Consider the following 7,072-nt stretch of genomic DNA (forward strand, 5'->3'; position numbering starts at 1 on the left):
CTAATAGCACTGATGGAGTCTCCAATCCCTTACCTAATTATTTTTAAAGGCTCCACACCCAAATACCATGCTACTATGATTAGGATTTCATCCTATGAATATTAGAGGGATATGAATATTCATTTCATTGCAGGAACCCAGTAAAATCTGATGTCTACTGATGGGAAGACAACTCACCCACATGCTCTTCTGCCCATTGCTCCAGTGTGTCTATTCTTACTGAAACACAGAAAGGTTGTTTCTAAAGTTACAGATCATTGGTCTAAAGCCCTTTGCTTGTAGCCAGTCATATGGAATGAGTGTTTAACTAACTTCTAGTATGTTGAAGATGATCACACTATCCCTTTAAAAGAATAACCCTGCATTTCAGTCATTGTTTAGATAATTAGCTGGCCACTATTTTATTCTCAACATAACTAATTTGGGGTCTAGTTCTCTGAGAAATTCAACTCACAAGTTGCATCTTATGCAGCAATAACAAACGAGAATTATCCCATTGGGGAAAAAAGAACAACTAATTAACCATATTTTTATTAGCATTAAATATAATTTCATATTTAATATATCTACCTCTTTAAGTAGGAATAAAAGTCATATGACTTATGTCAGACGTTTAAAAAGAGTCAGTTCAGTTAGCTTAGCACTTAATAAAATCATTAGGATGTGCAAAAGGTCTGATTCTCCACAGTCATAAAAGTTTTCAAAGTATAAAAGGCCTTTTTATGTCCAAGGGTCTGTCTCTTTAGAAGAACTGCACTTGTGGGACTGACGGTGGCATCACCTCTGTGTTTGAGAAGTTGTTCATATGACCCAAAAGCTGGCTAGACTCTTCCACAGAAAGTACTTCAGCACTGACTCTTCTATCCGTGTCCAGATCTTTCGTCACCTCTGCGTGTGCAAGGAATGACTCTGGAATTACAATTTCTTATAAACAAACGTTTAACTCTCAAACACAAGCTCATGTATACAAAGCTCTCACATCCATACCGATGTGGCAACCATATTTGTATTCTGAAAAGAGTTGAAATGTCTTACAACCAAATGGTTCTAGAAGGTATAACATAATATTAATCATTCTCAGTATAGCCCCCAAACACAGTAATGGTGATTGTAAGAAATATGAGGAGAGAGGACTCAAAATATAAGACCAAAGTCTTAGTCTGTAAGTCCCTAACTGGTGAATCTTAATAATGAAACTGACAGCATAGCTTCCCTTGTTTCCAGAAAGTGGTGTGGAAATTCCATATATGACTCATCCAGATGACTCCCACACCTCTGCCCAGATGCTTTAAAAACAAGAGGAATGGTGGGAGAAGAAGGGTCTGTCTGAGAGGAGAGATTTCAGAGACTTGGAAGTGAGTCATTCTAGAGACTGAAATATTTGGGTTTCTCTAGGAAGTTATTTCTCACTTCTTTTCTATGAATAGTCCAGGTCCTAACCATGCTGTCAATCTTTTCTTTGATAAAAATGGTTTTATGTAGTAAAGTAAGTTTTATATAGACACTTCCCTATCTTCTCAGTGTTTCTGTGATCATAAGCCTTTCACCAGAAAGATAAACACACTAGAAAATGAATAAAGGTTTTCTAAAGAAAACAAGTAGAAATCACTCATGACCCGTGCCTGCGCTGTATGAGAAGCTAGGGCTTCACCGTATGTGACGGAGTTAGCAGCGATGGTGATTTCGATGTCAGCCTATCCATGTGCAGAATGTTTCATTACATTCTTCCAGATGCACAGCAAACATGGCACTGCTGACACATTCTGAGTGACAAAGTTCCAGTGGGGTAATGTCTGACATCTGTCTTCTAATCTGCAGGCTCAAACAACTCCAAGAAGTTGGTGGCCAGGAATTTGGATCCTGGACATTTCAACACATCAGGTCAGTTCACTTGCGGTCTTAACAAGTAAGTGCTTCTCACAAAGGAGTTTTCTTCAGCTGAGACTAGTTCTGCTAATTAAGCTAAAGGAAATAGGTACTTGACTAGTTCCTTCAATATGTTGCCTTTACCAGTTTTTAAGTGTCTGGAAAGGTGAACAGTTTATTATTCTTCTAAATTGGATGAATTTGCTGACTCCCAGATTGATATCTCCACCTTTAAATCTGCCTGACGCAACAAAGTAGTGATAAAAATACTTAGTGATGGAGTTCAGTGAATTATATAAAGTTCTTTGCAATGATCCTTATGTAAATTGATAATTATGTAAATTGAACATCTCTGTTCAAATATGGGACAACTGTAGTATCATGACATCGCCATCTGAACTGTTAGCTTATGACTGTGGAGAGAATAGAAGTAGAGTCACTAACATTTTACCTCACAAAGCATCAAAATAAACTTCACAAACAGAAATTTCAGTCTGATTTTTCACAAGCAGCCTGGGCATTTTTCAGACACATACACTTGTTTACTGTACCGTCAACTCCATCGTCAGATGAACCCTGTAATCGAACTCCTAAGAAGCCAACTTAAATATCACTATTTAAAATTTTGATCCATTTTGAAAGTTACAGCTCTAAATCATGAGCTATAAGGAGAAGAAGTACTCATTCTTTTCCTAGTTAAAACACTGTCTGGGAAATTTTGAGAAATAAATTGTATTTTGAGCATCACTGCCTCTCTGAAACTCAAATCATTCAGTAGCTGGGGATACAACAAGCAATCCCTTGATTTCTATGCCATTAGACTGAAAATGGTAGGTGATAAAGATGCAGATCTGGGACACAAAACAACGGCATTAACCATGCCAGATGAGCAGGTGAAGTTTTCATATTGGCTGGTGGCAGAATATCAAATATGGAAACAGAAACAACCGGACCACCATACATCCACCTTGTAACAACTTAGTACTTCCACAATTAACCTGACTCTATAGAACAGCTGTGTTTTCAATCATTAGTCAACATGGGGAGCCTGGATTCTTTTTTTTTTCTTTTGATCTCTAAGTACAGTGACTATAGTTCATGTACAGAGAAGATTGGTGTAAACAGAGGAGTGAGGGAGAGGAAGGAGAGAGGGTCAGTCTAACATAGATTCTAGATTTCAGGTTATTGCATATGGTCAGTAGCCATGACTGCATTTTTACCAGTTACTGCCCACAAACGTCATGGAAACAGAGGACTGCTAAGAGCCACAGGGAAACACCTGCTTCACTTGTGCTGAGGATGAATTTTGTTCCATTCCCACATCAAACCATGCGCAAACAAGCAGGGAATAATCATCACAAGCCGCAGAAATTAGTTCCATTCACAACTTGCCTTTGCACCCAGTGGATACAGGATAAGAAGGTGGTTTTATTTTCATGTTTTATTAACTCTTCATGTACATTTGCACATCCTTCTCAATAATTTAAACATGTCATCTAGAGCTAGGCAGTCAGGATTCCTTGGGACCTTCATGACAAGACTAGGCTGCAGATGTTGTAGTATTTGAAACCAGGACCCTTGAAAGGAAAAAAAATATTGTTTCTACAGGAATATAACAGGAATAAACTAATACCATATTTTGTTGATATACAGGTAAAATACCAGATAAGGTATATGCAGGAAATAGACAAAAGATAAAAATTTCTCACAGTAACCATTCTAATACCACCTCACGCATGAAGGAAGGGTGTAGAATATCCTAGGACTGAAAAGTCATCAATTTGGTGAAGAGCAGTAAGTATGACATCTGGAGGATGGATAGAAACAACAGCATAATTATAGAGGATCAGAATGTTCTCACGTGTCAGGACATGTAGAGATGGGATTTAGTTTTCTCTCAAGAATGCTGGGGGGCCGGGCAGTGGTGGCACACGCCTTTAATCCCAGCACTCGGGAGGCAGAGGCAGGCAGATCTCTGTGAGTTCGAGACTGGCCTGGTCTACAAGAGCTAGCTCTCACTCCTCCCATTTCAGATCTCACCCTTCAGAAAGTTTACCAGGAGTTGGTTCAGTCCCTGAAGACAGTGCCTACAGGGTACTTAAGACCTGGCCCAGTGGCTTGATTTCTCTTCTACTTCCCCCACCCCTCCCAAGAATCACTCAGGAATTGCCTTGCTTATTAAACCTTGACTTTTAATATGGCCTGATATGACTTATTCTATCAGCAGAGAAACCACCATCCAGGAAATTCAAAATTCTTATCCAAGAAGACCATGACCTACCAGAGAGCTGGTGTATGATTTTCAGGAGGATCTTCCTTCCAAACTTCTTCCATTTAAGAATTGAAATGCAAATGATTAAGGACTCTGACAGATGTTACTAATGAGTTGGCGTTTTGAAGCTTTGATCAAGATCACATGATTTTTCTACACACCAGTGGCTCTTGCAGCAAGCTTATTTCTACTTACAAAAATAATAAGGCAAGTGTTTAACGATGTTGCCTTTTTCCAAATGTGTCAGTGGTCTGTAGCTGGCTTTACCATGTAGCAGATAGAACCTCAGGCAGGAGTAAGAAGGATTCAAAAGAAGAATCTGGTTCCTTCACTTAATTTTGATGTGGCATTCTCTAGCTCTTCATTACTGAAAGAGACAAGACTTTGGTTCTAGGGGGAATAGATGTGTCTACAATTAGACAGGATGTGCATCCAGGGACTAAAAGAAATGTCCAGAGGCAGTTTGAGGCTTTAACATGAAGGTCTTTACCCTCTTGGTTTGTGATACCTACATATACCTCCCTAGTGTTGTATAACTGACTGTCAAGATTCACATAAATCATGATATTTTTAGGAAAACATAAATATTTATGCATAGTAAATAAGGCCTACTAATACTAGAGCAGAATGTTAAAGAGATAAAACAAAAAATTTCACACAAAGCTACAGAGAGTAATCATAGGACTATTAATAACTTTGTCAACAGTAAGCAATTAAGCATCCTTTAAAAAATTAACAACTTCAACCAACCATTAGTGAAATGCATTTGGAATTTAGACTTCTAAAACAGTCCCTGAATAAAAGATGGGATCTGTTTGCACACGAAAATGCATTGATTCTGAATTCCACTAACTGGCTCACCATGATGGTTGAGTCTCTAGGACCCAGACTAGTCAGCCACCCCACCCCTGGTTACAAGGAAGCAGTTTCACGGTTCCTCCCTCCTCCCTCTGCTCCCAAAGGAGGATGACTACCAGAAGTGGAGGATGTTATTTCCCCATCTGTATTATTGAAAGTTTGTAAGTTTGAAAGATACAATGAAAAATAAAGTCAGATGTTGTTTTGCACTCAGTACATTGCCTGCACTTCACCAACTGCTGTCCCAACTGGGAATTGCAATTGCACAGTTACCAGCAGTAGTCCAGCGGTCAGGCAGGAATTCTTTCCCCTCAGGGATTGGCTTTATCACAGCTGCAAAAAAACTAACAAACAAACAAAAACACAAAAAACCAAAAAAAAAAAAACAAAACCCGTCTTTTAAATCTCAATCCTTCAGTAGAACCCAGGATTCAAAGGTTAAGGTCAAATCCTGGTAGCTCATAGCTCAGAGAGGCTAAATAGCAAGTACTTAGCCTTCTCTCTTTGCTTGAGTAGCCCAAAAAGGGACCTTCCTTCTTCCCAGTGACCACTAAAGAACCTTCACTACGCTTGTTTCCTCTCTACCATTTTCTGTCAGCTAATTGTTGAGTCCGTCTCCTGACCCCAGGTTAACTTTATTTAATCAAACAAATTTAATCACATCTTCACATCACTGACAATAGCAGCACAAACAAATGTAACACACCTTTACACAGTTAATAAACTACTTGACAACATTTTCCCCTTTTCATCTAAATAAAAAGGATTTCAACTTCGACACAGTAAGTCTATATACAACCCCCCCCTGCAATTATCAAGTAAGGATTATATTCACAATTCAGTGCATTTGTGTCTGGAAAATTTAAATAAAATACTTCATTATCTACCCTAGCTTAGTGAATCCAAAGTTTTATACTTAATTTATTTTCTGTCATAACTAAGGAAAATTATAACTATTTAGTTTTTAACTCCATTAAAACCCCCAGAAGTATGTAATATTACCCAACAACAGAAGACACCTGACTGACTAAACAGTCATCCAAAGTTCCTCTGCAACACTGGGCGTTTCATCTTTGACCTATAGGCCTGGAATATCTGGCAGACTTTTCAATGAAGCAGGAAATCTGAAGGACTGTCCTACTTTGCATTGTCAAATTTCATCAGTTGGTTTCCTCTGTGCCCTGCAGAATATCTGGCAGAGTCATCTGTGAAACAAGAAATTCAAAGGACTGTACTACCTTGTCTAGGCAAAGTTCAACAGTCCTTTTCCCATGTCCCACATGTCCAGTCTATACAGCATACTATCAGCAATCAAGACAAGCACAGCTTCTTGCCCAAGTGGTTAGCCTTGGTACATTGAAAGCAAATTCCATATGGAATTTCTTAGGTGCACATCATCCTTTATGAGGTAAACTGGTGCTGCCAGGAGCAGATGTCATGAAATAATTGTCATGAAAAAAAAACCCTTAGGTTGTTAAACATTTTAGATGGCATATTCTGTGGGCAAAACATACCTAATGTGACTACAAGTTTGATTATCATACATTAACTGATAGCCTTATTTCTTAATTATCCATTGCATTTTAAAATGAACTATACAGGCACAATACTCCAAACAAGAGTAGAAACATATGTAAACATATGTACAATATAGCAAAAATAACTTTAAATTTGTGTCAATATACCCAAATCCACGCCAGTGAAAAATATCTGAGATTTGTAGATCTTTTTATCCTATATTTCTATATTCCCATCATTAAGAACAAACATCCATAACTCACAAAATAACCAAATACTATTGGAGGAGCAAAAGACCACACAGCTCATCTTTTGGAAACATGGACATTGGCTTTTCTAGACTTCTTCCTGCTGTCTGTAGGTGAAGTCATCTTTTGCTGTCTCTGAGAAAATTAAGATAAAAGCCAAATCCTGGGAAGATCAGCTGTAACCTTTGTTAATATATGTCACCTGTGAAGATTTAGGAGGTCTCCCTGGAGCCAAGCCAGATCTCTATCAACCCTGAAGGAATCCACAGCCTCTTGTTTCCTATGGAAACAAAAGCAAAACCTCTTCTCC

General features: G+C 38.4%; 1 long non-coding RNA gene across 2 annotated transcripts; it reads right to left on the reverse strand.

Annotated features, from left to right (window-relative positions):
- Positions 1-3,264: 3,264 nt before the first annotated feature.
- On the reverse strand, positions 3,265-6,345 carry LOC146892683 (uncharacterized). 2 transcript variants are annotated; one of them, XR_015003977.2, is made up of 3 exons: positions 6,235-6,345; positions 4,334-4,505; positions 3,265-3,443 (listed from the first exon to the last, which is right to left on the reverse strand). It is a non-coding gene; the product is annotated as an uncharacterized LOC146892683 (long non-coding RNA). The 2 variants fall into 2 exon arrangements; XR_015003978.2 differs by having other exon boundaries at positions 4,148-4,505.
- Positions 6,346-7,072: the final 727 nt, after the last annotated feature.

The sequence above is a fragment of the Myodes glareolus genome, chromosome 10 (genome assembly GCF_982192425.1).
Source record: "Myodes glareolus chromosome 10, mMyoGla1.1, whole genome shotgun sequence".
In the NCBI taxonomy this organism is placed as follows: domain Eukaryota; kingdom Metazoa; phylum Chordata; class Mammalia; order Rodentia; family Cricetidae; genus Myodes; species Myodes glareolus.